General features: G+C 36.5%; 1 protein-coding gene across 3 annotated transcripts in view; it reads right to left on the bottom strand.

The window, feature by feature from the left end:
- LOC150105889 (RNA-binding protein 1-like) overlaps positions 1–21,019 on the bottom strand; it is an 80,223-nt gene that overhangs the window by 38,067 nt on the left and 21,137 nt on the right. The window contains exon 1 of one of the 3 annotated variants that reach the window (XM_090394383.1): positions 3,041–3,152. The exons of the other annotated variants lie outside the window; for them this stretch is intronic. The gene's annotated coding sequence lies outside the window, so the exon portion shown is untranslated. Of the gene's footprint in view, positions 1–3,040; positions 3,153–21,019 lie in introns of those variants that run through there. 3 annotated transcript variants of the gene reach the window in all.

Raw genomic sequence — 21,019 nt, 5'->3', positions numbered from 1 at the left:
ATTTTAATTTCCCTATGTCAAATGCATGTATCTGGATAGTTAATATAATCTGGTAATGGAGCCTTAATTAGGTTTTTATGAACTTAATTTTGTAAAAGGTCTTTTTTACAAAGTAATGACTCACTTCAAAATGCCGTATGTCCTACACATCTCAGGATGTGTAGAACATATGGCATTTGAAATAACAAACTAAAATCCAGGTGCATTCTATGCACCTGGATTTTAGTTTATTAATTTACAATTAATAAACTAAAACATTCTTGCACCAACTGACTATCACAAACAAATACATGATTATAATATGTGCATGCACTCTCTTAGAATCCCTTTCTTATGATATTAAGTGGATATTATTATTATAGACATCTCCATGGAATCAGAAGACTCATTATTGGAGATCCAAACTATCCACACAATACATTATACCTCTTTTTGAACTCACTGACAGATGAAGCACTCAACTGAGTCAGGTAATGCATTCCACTCCTTCACCACTTTTCAACCAAAAAATCTACTCTTCACATCCTTGTTAACACACTCTTAATTTCCAAGGATTACCTCTTGTTCTTCCACCACTAGTCAACTGCTGAAATATTTCCCTTGCATCAATCCTATAAAACACTTTTAGTAACTATCTTCTATCATATCCCCTCTTCTCTGCCTATCAACCAATTTCTGCAACCCATATCTATTAATATTAATAGTTCAAAAATTCATGTTATAATCTCAGTTTAAGTCAGTTTACCTGCTTTCAGTAAACTTCAAACTTTTCTAATCAATGCCCAAAAAAATTAACATACTAAAGGCTTTGCCATTATAGTAGGTCATCATTATCCATATTTAAGAATAGTTTCATACTGCTACCCTCTGGCAGTATTTCTTGCAGAATTTATTTTCCGAACTGGAAATTATTCTTATATACACATTATCAAGAGAGAATATGCATGCATGCCAAACAAGAGGACAGCTGCTGATATTATTGCATTTATATTAACAGATACTGGGCTTTATTTGCTTAACAATTTGCATTCTCACCCCAATACACTCATCCAGTAGCATTAGTTTCAATCTCAAACATTACATAAATAAAAAGGCACTCACTTTTGGATATTTTTTATAATAATGAAATTTACTGAAGAAACAGATCGCATAACAAAATACTGTGTTTTGTACTATTTTTCATATTAGTTACATCAATAAATCTTTAAATCATTAGAAAAATAATTATTGCAAGTTAAATCTCATTCACTTTTAAGATTTTGCTTTCTCTTACAATTAAAAAAAGTTTCGCCAATACCTGAACTAAGTTTCGCTCAAAATATCATTTAGAAATGACAAAATTGCTTAAATAAAAATATCTTTAAGGCAGCTAGCTAGGTGTGCCAACCAGGGTGACCACCACTAGTACTTTCGTACTAGATCTAGCACTTTTTAAAAATTTTAGTGTTCTAGTATGTTCACCAACAGATCGAGTAGTTTCTTCCTTCCAAATAATAATAATTATAATAACAACAACACGGGAGTTTCGTGTTGTTGACATACGAGTTTCATATTTTTCTCTTCTCCCACCTCCCCATATGTCACATTCAGTGACAAGCTCATGATTTCTTTTTTTCTGTCCCTCTCACTGTTCGCTAACCTTCTTCCCCCCCCCCCGATCACATACTCACGCATTCCAACTGGCATTAACCAATGAAAATATATTCTTCGCTATTCAAACACTTTGATATAAGATCATTACAACAATAAAAACAAGTGGAAAGTTAAATATTAATATGAATAACCACCTTTTATTGATTCACACGTAATTTGGACCATTGAAAAGATGAATCCAGCTGACAATTGTCAGTTTTAGACATAGAAAATGTATATAATGTATATATAGAGAATGGCAACTATTGAAGAACTGTAGAAGCATTGAAAAAAAAGGTCAAAAATTCAAGTTTTTTTTTAATAAAGTTTTTGAAATGAAAAATGCTATAGGAGAACAGATGTTTCCTAATTTAACAACTTTAGATAAAGCTGTACTGCACCTCTCTCATTCATCAACAGCAACTGAAAGAATATTTTCAGCAGTGACAATAAATAAGAATAAAATAAGAAATCAACTACAAACTCCCTTGATGAATGGATTCCTTTTGACAAAAGAAAAAATAAAACATTCATCAGCTACAGATTTTACTATTTCTGAAGAATTAATAAATTTAGCAAAATCTGCTAAAAATCATGAATAAATACTTCCAGTGTTTTTCTTGTGAGTGGGAACCCCAGTATATATATGTAAATAGCATACTAAATAACTGAAAATTTAATGTTACATTATTTTAAACACTAAAATGAGACTAAAATTATATGGTAAATTAATACACGTTAAGTGCTATAGTTACAATTGGGACTTCTGTTATGATGATTGACAACTACAGCTCTTGGCCACATAGATGACTACAGTGAGGTGAGTTTTGACTTTTTTCTTTTTCTTTTCATATTTGTCGTATACATGTATTAATTTAGCAGTTTTACATTGAGTTCATTTATGATAAGGTATTAATATCGTAAAATGTCCTAAATAGAGTGAAACGAAGGCAAATAAAAAATTAGTAATTTTTTTCGGATTTAATACCTATTTTAGGCATAAGTTGGTACTAAATATTTTTGGTGGGTGGTCGGTCACCCTGATGCCGACCGACCAGGAGGATAAAAAATTGTTTCAATTCGTTTTCTTACTACAGAAGAGATCTTTACGTAAGTTTTTATCAAAAACTGGAAGAATAAAACCAAATTAGTATATTTTTCCATTGATACATCTACACTTTTACTAAAACTATTGACAAAAACTATTTTACTATTGAAGATTAGGAATACTATCTAGTTACATTATTTTAAAGCATCTTTTCACCTGGGCATTGTGTAGGACATATCATTTGTTGGGATGCATCGATAAAATTTTGTTTTAGAGGTGAAGAGAAACAAATTATGCTATTATTTTTTAAGAAACCTGTCTATTTAAAATGAATCTAAACTTCTAAAATCAAGTACTTACCTGAAATAGAAACCCTTAGTTACTACCACAAGATACCGTATCAAATTTCATAAAAAGCCGTTAGCCACAACACACGTTAAAAAAGAGATTAGATGCACTTGTGCCAACAAACCATAATTCAACACTACGCGGCGCTCTTCATGTGCACTTTTTCTTCCTTAAATAAATTCACTATATTCCTATTAATACAAAAAACCTCTTACCACTTCAAATAAGCATAATATTTACCTCTATTAGAACAGCAGCGCAAAAAAGTGTCTTTCTAAAATAAATAATAATAATAATGATAATATACTATTATTATTACTTTATTCACACACCTGAAAGTCAAACCCAGATATCACTCATAAAATATGAACTGTTCCATGTAATGTCATTTTTTGTAGATCATATGTGGTCACTTCGTTAATGTTTAATTCGTGTAAATAGTTGGACAGCTTCTTTGAAATTGCACCAAGAGCACCGATAACAATTGGGATGAGTTTGGTGCGTTTAAGCCAGAACCAGCCAACCTACCTTTCGATATTTAATGATCCCCCCCCCCCAATTCTTTGCTGTTGATGTTGTTATCGGTGGGTACTGCGATGTCAATAATCCAAACTTGTTGATGTTCAGTAATTATGATAAGTGTATTATGTTCCAAATGCCGATCAGTCTGTATTCTAAAGTTCCTGAGAATTTTTGGTGTTTCGTTTTCCAATTTGTTTCTATTTTATGTAACCACCTGTATTCAAAAGTAGGAAAACGATATTTTTTTGCATATATGTCAATTAATAATTTTGGCCACTCGATCATGGTGGTATTTATAATCAGTTTAAGCTATCTTGTTGTAGGCATTGATTGGATGGTCTAGTCTGATTCTGATCACATAATTTGCATTTGCTGTTATTATTGATGTTCGAAAACTTTGCTTTGATTCCACTAGTTTGTAAAGATTATCCTTCTGTTTCTTTTTTGAATATATCCATATGGTAGCCATTGCCACGGCATGGTCAAGTCCGTTTTTCCTCAGAAAAAATAGGCCGTCTCATTCCAGCGCACATATCGGTTATTTTGCTGTTCTTTTTTATAATCGGATTTATTTCCTATTGCTTTTAGAAGTCTTGTGAAATGGCTTGAAGCAACTGCTCAGAGCTGTTGTCGATATAATTTTTTAAACTAATTTCTTCGTCTGTTTCACCTGCAGAAGATCACATCCAACTGCTTTTTTTGACAGATAGAGTGGTCAACATGACTTTTGGAAGTAATGCATATATCATAGTCATTAATTTTCTAGTTTTTGCAGTCCAATTTGTCCAGGTCTTCTCTTGCCCAATTTATTATGCCAGCCGTGTAATGGATCACTGGTATAGCCCAATCAAATTATATTTAATCCATTAAGTTTTGTTCTCAGAATATTTCTGATTTGGGGCTATTCTACTGCTGCCTGTGAGATGGTAGCGCATAGAATCATCTGCAGATGCTACCCACAGTGGACGACCCACCTAACGTGACCGTAGTGCTGTGCTACGAAGGAAATATGTAAACCGCGATTCGTTGGCAGACACGTTCAAGGCAGAGTTCCAAACATCGACTTGAAAACGAATTTGCACATGAACATTCAGAGCCAAAGCACACAACATAGGTTTCCATTCCATCGTAGGATGGCAATAAGCAAGCCCCACATTACTCGAACCAATATGTTGTGTGGTCTTCAGTGGTACAAAGAGTGTGCACAGTGGGCACAGGAAGCTTGGAAAAACTGCGGGATGGAGCGACTAATCACGTTATACCCTCTACCGAGAAAATGGAAAGGTGTGGGTTTGGCAGATACCTGGTGAACGTCTCTTACCAGAGTGCGCAATCCCTAGTATAAAATTCAGAGGTAGCAGTGGTATGGTCCTGTTTTTCTTGGTTTGGCCACGTTTGTGGTTCCACAAACATTGAACTTCGAGAGCTATCTGAACATTCTGGGGAATGCAATCCTTCCTAATTTGTAGCGTTTTTACATAACTGACCATTGTCTCAGCAAGACAATGTGTGTAATAATGCTGTTGCTGTAACTGCGTGGTTTGTGGACATGAACATCACAACACTTGACCGGCTTCCACAGAGCCCTGATCTGAACCATACTGAACATCTGTGAGATGAACTGGAGCATCTGGTGAGGTCAAGGGACGTTCGACTCACAACAGTCCAGAACCTTATTATATGCCTGCAGGGTTATGGTCCAAAAGTTCCATTGATCGCTAACATACGTTTGTGGAAAGTATTAGTATTCCCCTTAGGATTCCTGTAATCTGCCGCGAAAGGAAATCCTACACATTAAGGCGAGCGCCATAGCTGTTTGTTCCTCACACTATGGTGTCCGTTGACTTCTTTCCAAGCCGTCTATATTATTATTATTATTATTATTATTATTATCTGAAAAAGAAGAAGATATCCACACAGATTCATCGAGGAAGGACATATTATTCACACAATATGTCATATATTCTCTTGATTTCATTCCCACTGTCTGCACTTAAAACCACCAAACACAAGCCATTCTTAATCACACTGCACTCTATGACAGAAAAACTTGGTTTCATGAGAAGGCACCCATGAAACTTATTAATTCTCAACTTCCAATAAAGCCAGCGTTTCCTTTCTCAACTGTCCATAAAATAAAATTTTCATCTACTGGTATCCTCTATGATATTTTTAGAAGTTCATAAGGTCTCCATCATATTATCTATGTTTCTTCGGTCTACTAGCGTACTGCAGTGACGGCCCGTGAAGTTTTAAGTGGGGGTGCTGCCTATACAAAATATTAAAAAAAAATCACTTTTTTTCCTAATTAGTAACCAATTTATTAATAAATAAATCTGTAGATTTATTTATTAATAAATTGGTTACTAATTAGAAAAAAAGAATTTTTTTAAAAATTATTTTGTATAGGCAGCACCCCCACTTAAAACTTAACGGGCCGCCGCTGCTAGCGTCTGAAGTTCAGAAATTCTCAATCTCTACACAAAATGTAAATTCTACAGTTCTTATAGAATCTTTAGCAATGTTCTTTGCACTCTCTCTTCACTGTATCTGCATTACCTAGGAAACTAGAGACCACGTTTGCGCAGAATAGTCCATAGAAGTAGTATCAAAACTTTGTAGGGGGAGGGGAGGACCATCGTATTCTCACATGACAGTGTTTGTTTTAGCATTGAAATTACCTACTAAAACTGTAATATGTCTAGCATGGTCAGCTTCTTCTAGCATAATCCTGCCAACACAATATCCCCTGTACCCATTAGGCACAATATCAGTTAGCACATCTGGTTGAGAGAGCCAGAGCTCGCTAATGCCAATAATTTGAGCCTGTAAATATTTACTAAGATAACAAACTCAACTACTTTGTTACTTATAATCCTGGTATTTGTGTACCGACACAATAAGTTATCTCCATGGTTTTTTGCATATTCCTCTGTCGCCTGCATGATCCGGTTGGACAACTTTTAGATTTCTGTTCTTATCTAATGCTTCGATTATACAGACATCCTTTTACATACTTAATAAATCCGAACCAGATGATACAGAATCATATTTTCATCATAATCACCTCCATTATTAAGCATATTTGTATCATTAATATTGTTGCATAACTTAATTGCTCTTACGCACAGATTTTCACCGTTCCTTCTGATAGGAGCGTTTAGAATTTCCCTATCTCTCACCGATTGAAAGTTTCATGGCATTTAATGACTTTTAATTGTGTTTGCAGGTTTTTTTTTTTTTTTTTTTTGAATATTAAATTTACACTGCTGGAAAATTAATTGGAAAACTAGTTTGTATTTGTAAAAACTAGGTGGACAAGACTGAGTAGAAGTTAATATCAGATAGTAACAAAGTGGGATTACTTCGGTGGATTTGGAGTTATCTTGAATGGTCAGCACAGGGTTTGAATTAAAGGAACCCTTGTAGCCGTTTTTTTTTAAATACTTTCTTGTTCCTAAAATTAATAATGACAGCAAACACCATAAGAAAGGTTATAGGATAAATTAAAATGAATTATTGGTGTAAGAGATAAGAAAGTGGTTGCCTGACAAGTATCAAATAAAAAAAATCAGCTAACGCCTTTTTATTCCGGTATAGAGAGTAGACGAGGCCGTTTTAGACCTATCGAACTTTTTGGAGAATGAGTGGGCAGCTCAATCTCCACTGGTAACTAGAGACAGCTGGCCCAAGGCTATCACTAATTAATCAGCCCGCAGTGAAGATACGACTCAACAAGTACCGCCATCTCGTGGTCCCTAACACAATAATTTTTATGTCTGAAATAGCGTGGGTTCTACGGTCGATTTTCTTGTTTACGGGAAAATTGACCGTAGACGGGAAAATCCTGGAAATTGGGAAAAACCCGAGTTTCCGGGATAAAAAAAAACCCGCTTTCCCGTGCCAGAGATCGACTAACTCGGGAACAGGTCGAAAAAAGACTTATTAAAAGTTCCTCTAGTCGGACTTGAAATCGAAGTCTGTCTTCGGGCGGTTTAGAGCTGAGGAGTGCAAACAGCAGTTCCACTGAGCTATACACACTTAATCAAAGACTAGCATATGTGAAAATAATGTACTAAAGAATGATTACGTTATACAATCACAGAATATCATCTGGATCCATTATGTTTCAACTTTTAGATCAACGAGGTGACTGAAAGAACTTCAAATTAATATCCATTTAACTAGTCAAGTATTTGTTTAGGATAAGATGAAAGCTGATAGTATGAGCAACTGAGAATTTGTATTACTTCAACGTTCGCAGGGGTAAAGTTTTAAATATTGCATAAAAGAATTCACATGCTATACTGTATCGATAAGACCACAACAGGAACAAAAGATCTAGAAAAGAAGCACCAGTGGATAAAGTGTTCGTTCTGGGACCAAAATGATAAAGTAGTAAGGAAGACTCGGAGAACTAATCAAATAAGGAGGACAATCAGTAAGAAAAAGAGGATGTATGCTTTTTTAAAAAACTTTGATAAGACCAGGCTGACTAATGTACACTCATCTATCACTTGAATTCTTTTGGTAGGGAAAGGATGATTACATACTCCTTTGTATTATCTGAAAGTGGCGGTTCGTACATAAGCACTGCGACACTGCAGAACCCCCAAGGAAAAAATTAAATGTTGTTTGTGTTTATAAATAATAACAATGCTGAAACATTATATAAATGCAATACAACATGTTAAAGGTTACAGCTTATGTTTTGACATTGAATGAATAGTTAATAATTGGAATTGTTCGATTAACGCTTTAGATTACGAAACAAATGCACCGCGATCTAACGCAGTGTCAGAATTATCACATTCGGCCAATTGCAGTTAGACTCGCAGATATTCGTTTGCGCTTCTCATTGCATGTTACAAGGGATTCCGACACTGCTCGTTTGGGCAGTGTATCGTATGCTTGCGCGCGTTATTTCTGTGAGATACGAAACTTTTATTATTGGTTCATGTTCGTGGTGAAGGTGAACTATTTTTTGTAAATCTTATTATATTATTTTGTTAAAATAACATAAAAAATAACATATTTATTTATTAGAGATACAAGGCTGAATTATGACGAGTGTCAGTTGAAAATATGAAAAGAATTATATTTTTTTCAATTATGGTTACATGAAACAAATGCACTGCGATTTAACGCAGTGTCAGAATTATCTCGCCAATTGCAGCTAGACTCGTCGATATTCGTTTACGCTTGTCATTGAGCGTTACAAGTGATTCCGACACTGATCGTTTGGGCAGTGTCGCTTACAGATAACAACAACAACGTTACTGACTTGCTGGGTGAAGCATAAAATGCTTTTTATTTTCCCCTTTATCTGTGTCGAGAAGCTTGATGGGGGGAAGTTATGAGTCGTATGCTCGCACTTTGTGAACTATGGAGTTAGCTCTGTTCTGCTGAAAGCAGGATTGCCTTCGGTCTTTTATATTTGTGCTAGTCATGTTCACTATAACTGGAAGCTTGTCTGATTAGTGGGTTGGGATGAGAATGTGCCTTGCTGAAGAACTTTTCTGCATGGTCATGAAGGAGAGAACGGATGTCAGGGGTTCCAGTTTCTCTGTGGATCTGCGTGTTTCTGACGAACCATGGGGCGTCCAAGATCATCCGCAGGCATTTGTTTTGCATCCTCTGTAGTTTCCGGATGTTAGATTTGGATGTGTGACTCCATGCCGGGGATGCATATGTCATTACTGGTCGTATTACCATCTGATATAATAACAGCTTGTTGCGTTTATCCAATTTGCTGTTGCGATTGATCAGGGGATAGAGTTGGGCCATGGTTCTGGATGTCTTTGTGCCTATGAGCTTGATATGGCTGTTGAAATTTAGCTTTTTGTCTAGCTGTACTCCAAGGTATTTGGTTTCCATCTGCCATGGTATCTTTTAACCGAGGAGATGAATATCATCTTAGATGAAGGCTTTGCGTCTGGTGAATAGTATAGCTGAGCTTTTGATGGGGTTTACTTGTATCCTCCAGTCGGAGAACCATTTCTCTAGCTTTGTGATAGTATCCTGGAGACGACTGATCGCCAGGTGTGGGCGGAGAGATCTTGTCATTATGGCTGTGTCGTCAGCATATAGGGCTGTGATGGTAGTCCTCAGGTTCTGAGGAATGTCAGCCATGTAGATTGTGAAAAGTAAGGAGCCAATAGAGATCCCTATGGTACTCCTGCTAGGATTTGGCACCTAGTTGAGATGGTGCCATTTATTTTTATCTGCATGGATCTGTCAGTGAGATATGATTTTATTAGATGGGTAAGGTTTATTGGAATCTTGGCCTGAATGAGTTTGTAGAGTAATCCTTGATGCCATACCTTATCAAAGGCCTTGGCAATATCCAGAAAAACTGCAGCTGTGTGAAGGTTCCAGTTGTATCCTTGAGTGATATGCTCCACTAGTCAGTGTATTTGTTGCACTGTGCTGTGCATACAGCAGAAGCCAAATTGTTCGTTTGGAATTATTCCTAATTGGTCTGATTTTTATTGTAGTCTTGAAAGGATAATTTTTTCAGCAATCTTTCCTAGGTTGGAAAGCAGGCTTATTGGACGGTAGCTTTGCGGGAGTTGTGGATTGTTTCCTGGCTTTTTTATTGGTATGATGTCGGCTGTTTTCCATGCAGTGAGGAAGTGTTGTATCCTCAGTATTGCATTGGTTATGTTAACCAGGTGTATAATAGCCTTTCTAGGAAGTATTTGATGATTCTGTTAGTAATTCCATCTGGACCTGGAGCTTTTTTGTTGTTTAGATGTTTTATGATGTTGGTTATTTCAACTGGAGTAGTGGGGGTGATGCTGGCTGGTTTGTCTTCGGACTGTCTTAAGGTACGTTTGACCTGCTGGTGGACTTTATATATGTGGGTGATGTTTATATTGTCATATGATGGGCTGCATTGTTTTTCTAGGTTTTCTGCTATTGCTTCTTCTTTTTCTTTATCAGTGTGCACCATTCCATGAGCAGTTTGCATAGGCGGTAGGGGGGTTGTGTTTGGTGCGCAGAATCTTCAGAAATTTCCATATTGAGTGATCTTCTGGGTTGAGTGATGATAGTTTATTGTCCCAATCCTGATTCCTGTGGATTTGAAGTGCTTTTCTGATTTGATTGTTCAACTTGTTCAGTATTTTTTTGTCCTGTGGGGATCTTGTGTTGTGGTATCATTTTGGCTTTGTTTTTTGTTCTGATGAGGTCCATCATGTTTTCTGGGAGCCGACTGGTTGGGTGGTTGGTTGTGGTTTTGGTGACTGCTTCTAGTGCTTTTTTAATTTGGCTTGTTAGATTGCTTACTGCTTCATCTATTTCTTCTTTTTTGTGTATGATGGGTACAGGACCAATGTATTCTGGTAGGATTTTAGCTAGCCTATCCCATAATATGAAGGTGTGTTGGTGGGCCAGTTGGTCTTGCATTCCAAGTTTGATCAGGATTGGGTTGTGGTCAGATGAGAGTTCACTGATCGTCTCTAGTTTGTATTGATAACTGATGTTTCTAAGGATAGCTATGTCAAGTACATCTGATCTGCCATGAGGGCTTTAATGGGTGTGCTCAGTGGGTCCGGCTACCACAACTGAGTTAAGTGTTGAATAGTTGTGTAGTATGCATCCACTTCTGTTTCTGGTGGTGCTGAACCATGCTGTGTGTTTGGCGTTCAAGTCTCCTGCTATGATGGTGGGGTGTGTGGTGCCTGCATCCAGGTCTGTTGTCAGTAGAGGGTTGCTTGGTGAGTTGTAGGCAGCAAATATCTTCTTGAGGCTTCCAGCATTGTTTGTGTGGACTTGTATTCCTGTGGTCTCCAGGTTTGTAGTCTGTGGCTTGGATATGGCATTGTGGTGGAGGTACGGTTTGATGTAGATGGCAGTGCCTCTCCCCCTGGTGCTGAGTCTATCCATACGGTATATTGTGTATCCTCTCACTTTTGGGTTGTTGGCAGGTCTTAGGTGGGTCTCGTTGATCAGCATTATGTCCGGGTTGTGTCTTTGTGCGAATTCCTGTAGTTCTAGTGTCTTGTTGGTGAGGCCATTGGCATTCCAGGCTGCAATTAGAAGCGAGTTGGGTTTTATCTTTGTTTTATTCATAATTCAGTGCTGTGAGTATGGAATGGGTTCCTTGCAGGAATCTCTTTGTGGAGGCTTTACAGTCTTTGGGCATGGATACGAAACATGGCCAAACGTTTGGCAACGATGGCATTGCCCTGCTGATGTCCTTTTCCTGAGTGGTTCTGTTGTTATCTTAAGTCCACAGACCGCAGTTATGTCATAAATTCGTCTTTGTGTGTTCTGGATCTCGACCAATACTAATGGCATCGGTTGTTTATCGGATCTGTACATCCGGCTGACTTTGATTGGTGTTAGGTCCTGCAGGGTAAGGTCTGCCGCGATCTCCTCAGAGGTAATGCCTTCGGTGACACCTCGCAGTACAACCTTTAGATTTCTTTCGCTGCTTAGTGCGAAGGTGTGGTACTGCAGTTTGTTGTTGTCCATCATTTTTGTTATCCCTCTGTAGTCTGTGACTGTTGTTGGTTGAATTTTTACTCCGTCGGTGTTTCTGGCCCAGGAGTATCCAATTTGATGTTCTCTCAGGTTTCTTGCAACTGTGGTCCATTTTTCCTTTTTACGAAGAATTACCGGGGGGACCTTTTCCCTTTTTTCCGGCAGTTTGTGAGGGTGTTTCGTTTTCCATATGATCATCCTCGATTCTTCGTCTTTTATTCGTTTGTTCTTCTGTGAAGACTGACTGTGGCTCTCGCGTAGGGAGATGGTCGTGTCGTTGATCTCTTCTACTTCGTCTTCTATATCTTCGGATTCTTCTGGTTGTGTGTACAGGTTTAGGAAACCTGGCCATTCCGTATCAAATTTTTTAAGCAATAATTTAAACAGTTTTAGTGCTTGCTCTTTGCTTAGATGCTCTAGAAGATCAGTAATATTATCCATGTCTATTTTATTCGTTGTTATACCTAGTAAGTGGTGATTGGGGAATTGCTTATGATCGCAATTAGAAATCCCGCAGGTCTTGAGACCTGCCAGCAGAATTGTAGCGGATATTGCAGATTAAAAGGATTGTCAGCAATATCGAGCGATTAGCTAAATGCGCAAAGCAATAGCATATGAAATTTTGAAAATGAAGAACGCTTACCTCTATAAATACCATTCAAAACTATCGCACTGATCAAAACGCGTCACTAATACGCGAGCCGCCATTTGCATTATGGATGGTTCCTTGCTTACAGATAAATTGCATGCATGCGGATATTATTTCTGTGAGATACGAAACTTTTATTGGTGTTTGTTCGTGGTGAGGGTGAAATATTTTTAATAAAGAATTTTTAATATGTAAATTTTATTTATTAATAAATTCGTTATTGATTAGGAAAAAAATAATTTTTTAAAATTTTTTATTTTGTATAAGCAGCAGCACCACTTAAAATTTGCTAACACCAGCTGCCACTGTTCTTCACTTATGGCAAAATTCAGGATTGCTACAATGGAAAATGAAATTCTGCCAGTGAGTACTCGACTAGACGAACGTTTCCTTTTTTTCTCGACCTTTCTTCAGCCTGACTCCAAGTAGTAAACTTCAGCCGAACACAACAAGCATGGACAACTATGGTTTTCTGCTGGAAGCTGTGTTTAAACCCTCTATCTCAAACAATCGCCAGTAGACACACTATTACAGACGATGTATGAGTGTTAGAGTTGAAGACCATGAGATGGTGGAGTGGCTGATGTACATTTTCTTGTGATAAGCCGTAATACATTGATAGCTAGACTTCATTACATTGAAGGCTGAAGCATAAAGACAGAACCTGTTCTTTGAGTTATTTGAAGTAAAGGGGTTCAAATGCCTTTCATTCCTCAAAGGGAGTAGGAATGAAAGGCATTTTTAGATGATTTATTTAAAAATTCGCTGGCTTTTATTTCTCAAAGGAAGTAGGCAAGGCCATTTAGTCTCCAAACTAACATCTGAGGACTAATGAGCAGATAGGCTCTACCCTTAACCAATTATAGTACTTGCCTAAGACTATCAGTGATTTTAACTGGCATCGGGGGATGAGAGTAAGGCAGACAACTTCCTCCATCTCGTAGTCCCTAACCTTAACACTGTATATCATTGTCTGAAATAATATGAGCTGTACGGCCGGATTTTTTGTGCATACAGATGAAAACCTAGAGGTTCTAGGTTTATTATCCTTACTCGCCTGCATCAGAGAATCAATCTGGAATCGGAATTCTGGCAGTCTAACTTGGAAATAAGTAAGTTCATCTCCGACCCAACTGGAAGACTAGAGGAACTTAAAAAAAGTTCCTCTAGTCTTCGATTCTAGTCGCCGACTAGAGGAAATTTTTTAAGCCTTTCTTCGATTTTACAGCCTTTCTTTGGCGTTTAATGCTATGGATATAAAACCCACTTCCATAGGCCACTTCCACTATAAAGACACGCCATATCTACTTTACGAATTCGAAAAAAAAATAAATAAAATAAAATCACCATGTATGAGTTATCTGATGAACCATCATGCATTTTATTACTTAGATAACTAAGGTTAGGCAGGTAAACAGGTAAGTGAAAAAATGAATAAAAAAAACAATATATCAACGATGACCACAGTTGGTCAGAGTAAGTACAAGGCAGCACTCCATAATATAACTGTTTCTTATATTAATTCCAGATACGACATGCTGCAAAAGCTACAGTGCATTAGTGCCACCTAAGCTAGAAGGACGATCCAAACATAGGTAGATGATGTGGGGGGGGGGGAGAGGAGGAGCAGATCTGCTATTGTACAGTGAACGTTTTGCGTGTAACTGCGGGTCAGGTTATTATATTCTTAACAGAAAACAGAGAAATGATGGGTGTCTGTTCATTGAGCATAGCCATGGTACATATACAAACAGAAACGATTGTGTGAGAGATGAGCACTTAGCTAAATTGCTATATTCTGGAAGGAATCAAGCTTATTTTTTTTAGGAAAGTTTTTTGGTGTACTACTTCAAAAAAGTGAAAAAGTGGTGGCTTTAAAATACAGAGTATGGTAGGAGAAGAAAAGGACATCAAGTTTTTTTTTGAGAATGAAGAAGATATAATGTCTTCCATGACAGAAAGAACGACTGAAAGTAAGAGGAGGTAAATTGTTTTGTCGTTTCAGGAGTAGAAACTAGAAGACTGTATTGGCAATGAAGGTAATTACGTTGCTGTACACGCCACACTGAATAATAGCATGAAAATTAGAGTTTAAGGCATTTGTTCAGATCTGAACATCTTGGGAAGTTTGAACACTCTAAGGTTTGTGAAGAATGGAATGTATCATCGTAAAATGACAGAGTAAGAGGTCGTTTACATTTGTGTACACGAGTAAGAGAGGAGACAAAAGAGAATAGATTTCTTCAATTAACACGAAAATGCCCAAGGGATGCGTAATACTATTTATTTACGGCCGTATATTTCAGCCTGAAATATATGGCCTTAAATAAATAGTATTACTATTTATTTAAGGCCATATATTTGTGTGTGTGTGTGTGTGTGTGTGTGTGTGTGTGTGTGTGTGTGTGTGTGTGTGTGTGTGTGTGTGTGTGCGTGCGTGCGTGCGTGTGCGTGTGCGTGCGTGCGTGCGTGTATTAATTGAAAAAAAAATCTCTCTCATGGCACAAGTATCTTATTTATAAAGTGCAGGCCTCAAGGAAAAAACCAGACTGAATGCTGTAGGAATATTCTGAGCGACTGCAGATAATCAACTGTGAACCTACAATGGCAGAATCCATACTGATGGTCGCAAATGAATTTATTCGAATTTATAGAACTTGAACAGCTGGAAATCACAATGCGCAAGTCTCTTCATAGTAAAAAGAAATAAATAATAAACAAATAGCAGGGGAGGAAGGGACTGGAAAGTTCTGATGAACACCTAGAACCAAAATATAATAATGTAACTGATATAACCACAAGAAAGAACATACTAGTAGCACAGTTATCAAGGTAACTTATGTTCTTATATCTTCGTATGTTCTTTCTTGTGGTTGTATCTCTTGCTTTAATATCATTTTTGTTCAAGGTGTTTACCAGAACTTTTCCCCTCGTAAAATAAACAAATAAAACAATTCTTGGGTTACTTTCCTGTCTGACCTGCCTAGTTTCTTTGGCTTCAGTAATGATGACCATTACGCTTATGATAGTTCATCATCATCATCCTCATCATCATCAAATTCCTAATATATATATCCTCAAGGGATGTACAGAATTTGATAGTACTACATGAAAAATTTACATCATTACTAACTTCCTATCTACAATTTTACTCCAAATCAGTCTGTTACTTGTTAAGACTTCAACATTATCAGATCTTATATTTCTATCGTCTAAGGCACTTTCTAACGTATCATTCCACCTATATCTTGGTTTTCCTCTGGGTGTTTTTCCTGCCAACCTGGCAGAGAACACTTGTTTTGCTAATCTTTACTCGTCCATTCTGTTTAAGTGACCATACTACCCAAGATTACCTTTGTTAATGCATTCCTGTATGCTGACAATATCAAGTTCTTTCCTAATATCCTCATTTTTAATATGATATTGTCATTGACGTCATCTGTTCATGCTCCTAATCTTTCTCAGGACTCTCATATCTGCATAAATTCAAAGATCTCTGAGAGAATTCTACCGAATTCAGAAAAAAAAATAATAAAAATCTCTTCTGTGTCACATCATTTCGAAAATCACAGACTTATCCATAAAGAATGAAGCAATTGAACCATGTTTCCACGAAAAACACTTCAACTGGGTACTCAGACTTGTCTTTTAAATTGCGAAGCATCTTTACTATAGTACGTACTTCCACTGCAGATATTCATAATGGATGAGCGGGTGTCACCTTTGCACTATATTATATTCATATAATATAGTGAAAATTCACTTCAGCATTATATTCATAATTTCATATTAGAAATTTGGGAGTAAGGCGTAGGTGTAGCCATATGGAAACGTTTCTGGTTTCCAAGGGCGAATGCTGATCTTGAAAGCTCTTGTTATCATTCAGGGAGTGAGAGGTGTGATTGAAGTCTAATTAGCAGAATAATGAATTACTGGCCATTTAAAACTATATATTTAGAAATGTATGTACATTTAATCATACAAATATAACATTTATTTTACAAATGATATATCTTTTTCAATTTAGCTACTTGATAAATTGAAAAATTTATCAAGTAGTTTCTTTTATTAAAAGAACACGTATTAACCACAGTGAAAATTATTTAATTGTAAATATTTCGTTATTTAAAAAAGATTCATCTTTATGAACCGGTCAATAACATAGTCATAAAAAGTTGGTTGCAACTTAAATTTTCCCAAGCAACACGCACACTTGTAATGGCTGGCTGAAGCTCACTGGCTAGAGCCATTTTGACTGCGCATGGCCTGTGTTTAAGACGACGTGAAGAGAGCGGAAATGGCTAGACGCGCGCGCATGAAATCACAGTGCTGCAGCGAGGACCTGGAAGCTCCTACAACCGAGCAGGCCAAAGTAGCTTTGACTAGATGAGCAAGCATCGGCCTTCGATACACAACGCAAAGCTCAATTATTACCCGCAAGCTTAAGACGTCTTCTGTCTACAAAAATAAAAGCCTAAATGGAATGCTTATAAATGCATGCATTTATTACCAAATAAATATTACTTCTTTCTCAATTAATGAGTTTGCGCAGCAAGCATAGCAAGCATGGAGATTTCGCCCCCTGTTGGTTTCCATAATACTAAACTGCCAGAAGAAACGTTATAGCCGCGAAACTAGTTGCTGCTTTTCTTTCCTACGCATATGTTAAGTCGGTTGTCGAGTTGTTCGATCTTTGGGAGGCTAGTAGGGGTTTCCTCCTTAGGAAACTGAAGTTTTTAACCTCACATTACAGAAAATAATCGATAGCAGAATCACATTATTTCAGTCAACAAAATACGAGTCTGGAAGTTTGGGATCAAGAGATGACAGCTCTTGTCTGTTCGTACTGACTTCTCGATGACTTTACGATCATGGAAGTTGCATGTGTTTAGAATTGCAGCCAAAGCCACAAGGCTATGAAGTCAGGGTTTAATGTCTTAATTGTATGTGCTCTAGCCTATTTACCAGTATTGTAGATGAAAAATTCGTCTTTCTGGAGGAAGCCCTTTCACCTCATACAAGACTGGTCTACTTTCAGGTGAAAAAGACGCTTATAAAGGTGCTTTGTGTCCTAGATAGAATCCGGATCATTCTAACCAAACGGCATTGTCGATACCAACTGCACACGAAAGCTTCCGATAACCAGGAGCTCAGTTATTGATGACAGTTAATGTATGTTGATAGTTAAAGGCGGGATAGGCTCCTACCGATTTCTAAAAGTTAATGTAAAAAGGGTTATTTTTACGCTCTTTGTATAATAAACAGCGTTAGCGGTTTTATTTGTAATTTAAAAATATCAAATTAAGGTATTTTCGAAAGAAAAAAAAAAGCAGATGAATGCGATCTTCTTCAAAGTTCCTTTTCATTTTTTTTATTCCTTTATTTAAAGGGAAATGCAAAATATGAAATAAGTACTGTACTATAGAAAGGCAAAAGCAGTAGACAATTGTTTTTTTTTTCCACTTTGGCAAAATTTGGTTCATGGTATCGTTTTTCGGATGATGATATCGGATACATCTGCTGCATTTCGCATATGTTGCATTTCTCATACTTTCATTGCAATATTTAATGTCTCCTAATCTGAAGCACAGCGATTCTCAATCTCTGGGTATCTCAACCTCGGATACGAAGGATCCTCAGAAAAATGATGAATTAAATAGAGCAATCTTGCTTGGGGATAGTGAACCAATCTTTGATAACGACGCTATTATATAAGCAGAGGAAATTATCGGAAGGGCATGAAAAACACAAGCACAATCCAAGAAAGTAAGGTATGTTGTGATGAAAGAGAGGGAGAGAGGGTAGAACAATATGATAGGCCAATAGATATCTAAAATTTTCTTATATGAGAGGCAGTGGCGGCTTGTACATAAGCACTGAGACACTGCAACACTCCCAAGGAAAAAAATGAAAAAAAAAAAATTACATTTTGTTTGTGTTTATAAATAATAACAATGCTTACAACATTATATAAATGCAATACAACATGTTAAAGGTTCAAGCTTATATTTTGACATTGATTGAATAGTTAATAATTGGATTTGTTCGATTAACCCTTTAGATTACGAAACAAATGCATTGCGAGCTAATGCAGTGTCGGAATTATCGCGTTCGGCCAATTGCAGCTAGACTCGCCGTATTATTGCAAGAGAAACATTAATGCAAAACGATTACATAATAAGATTAATTAAATGTTTGCTCTACGGGGATATCGCACATTAAAACTGTTTATAAGTTCTAAATTTAAATTATAAGCTATGTCCTCTTCTATCGATATAGTTGCTAGACCAACCAATCTTTCTGGATCATTGCTGTTCGCAAATAATTTTTAATCAGTTTAAGCTTGGAAAAACTTCTTTCTGCACTTGCTACGCTAATAGGAATTGTTAGCGTAGCGACGACGACTATCGCAATATGGCTAAATGAGCGCCCTTATTAAGCCTCGCCGTGAGGCAGGCTGTCTTTATGCTACACCCTGTCGACGGTACTGTCTCTGAGCAGTGTCGCTACAGATAAATTGTATGCTTGCGCGCGTTATTTCTATGAGATACGAAACTTTTGTTATGGTCGTGTGTTCGTGGTGAGGGTGAAATATTTTTAATAAAGCAATTTTTTAATATGTAAATTTATTTATTAATAAATTGGTTACTGATTAGGAAATTTTTTTATTTTTTTTTTTCATTTTGTATGTATATTCAAGTCGTTATGGGAAAAATCCTTTAATTTACAGAAATAGTAGTTAGATGACCTCCACCCCCCCCCCCCCGAAGATACAATGTAGAGTTTATCAAATGTTTTCAACTGCGATTCTCTTGCAGAAGTGTAATTTTCATATCTCGACTTAAATCAAATATATAATATTCTAACGCCTTTTCATTCTATAAAGGGAGCAGATAGTACTCTTTTATTCCCAGAACGACTTGAATCAGTAACCTTCATTTCTCACCATCGTCGAGGTTGAGTGTATTTCATGATATGCTTAATAAGACGCAATGTTCTTCGCCCTAACTAGTTTTTATTTGTATGCTATACGCTCGATTTTGCTTAGTAACTGGATTAGAAACCCAAGTACCTTCAGACAGATAAAAATTCCTATATCTTTGCTCCAAAAATTGACTAAGTTTAGAATTAGAGATAAAAAAAGACTAGAAAAGTTACTCTAGTCGATGGAAACAATTAAATCTAGAATGGCTTTTATTCTAATCAACCTAGCAGAAATGTCACCACAAGGTTATGCAGGTTTTTTATCCATTAATAATTACATAAATTATATAATAAACAAAAGTATTTATATTAAAATAATTATTATAATCGAAAATTAAACAGTGTGTACTAACATTCCAGACGATACATCGACGGAAGACTATATTCTACGATTCTAGCCATAAGCGAGAAACATTCTATTTGTTTTCTTTTTTTTCTTCAAGTATGGAAAGAAATTTTTCTCTCATGAAAGGGCTAAAAACACTTTCATTTTTCTTTTACTCAGAAAAATGAAATTTTTCTGCCAAGAAAAATTATGAGTATTGTACTGAAAGTTAAGTCTGGATATGAAAAGAAACTGGCTCTACGTGCTAAGGATAACTCAAAATAATTCCATCGTTATGCTGCAGTTAAAAGAAAGAATGAATGAATGTGAAAAAAATAACCCTACTGAATGCGGACTGTAAGGAGCTTGTGGATTGTGAGCACAACTGAGGATAACAGCTAATGCTGAAACTAACAAGGCTTGTCCTTACAAGTCATTTTGCCTCTTTGTAATGATAAACCCCACATGGCGAAATGTGCGCAGATTTATTCAGTTGATTTTCGACATGAAAACCAGGAGAAAAAATATAGTGGACAGGATACAAAGAAAGGCGTTAAAGATGATATCTGAATTTTTGGATTCAGATTATGAAGAATGTAGGATAGATTGCGAATGTGTTGACTGCAGACCAGTGGCGGCTCGTGGCTTGAAATCGTGGGGATGCTGCAACTTTGGAAATATACATACACATTGTAAGTACAGAGTATACGTGTTTGGATAAAATATCAAAATTATGGTAAAAAAAAAAAAAAAAATTAAACATGAAAAAATATTGTTTATTATCGATAAAATTATACAGTTTAGTATAATTCAAAATTACTTAAAAATAAAATCCATTCCTTTAATTGTAATTAATGGAATGGATTTACAATTTTTTGACATTACAATTAAATCTTTTAATTGTAATGTCCAAATATTTAAAGAGACGGAGTAAACAGTAAACAGTAGATAAGTACTACGAACACTCTACTATGGCGCAAACTGCATATAAACAACAGTGGAACTGCGCGACGGACAGTGC

Source organism: Typopeltis vanoorti, chromosome 6, assembly GCF_054136105.1.
Source record: "Typopeltis vanoorti isolate ZY-2024b chromosome 6, IOZ_Tvanoo_1.0, whole genome shotgun sequence".
Taxonomy (NCBI): domain Eukaryota; kingdom Metazoa; phylum Arthropoda; class Arachnida; order Uropygi; family Thelyphonidae; genus Typopeltis; species Typopeltis vanoorti.
Note: the sequence above shows the minus strand (reverse complement) of the source record. Positions and strands in the feature narration are given on the sequence as shown.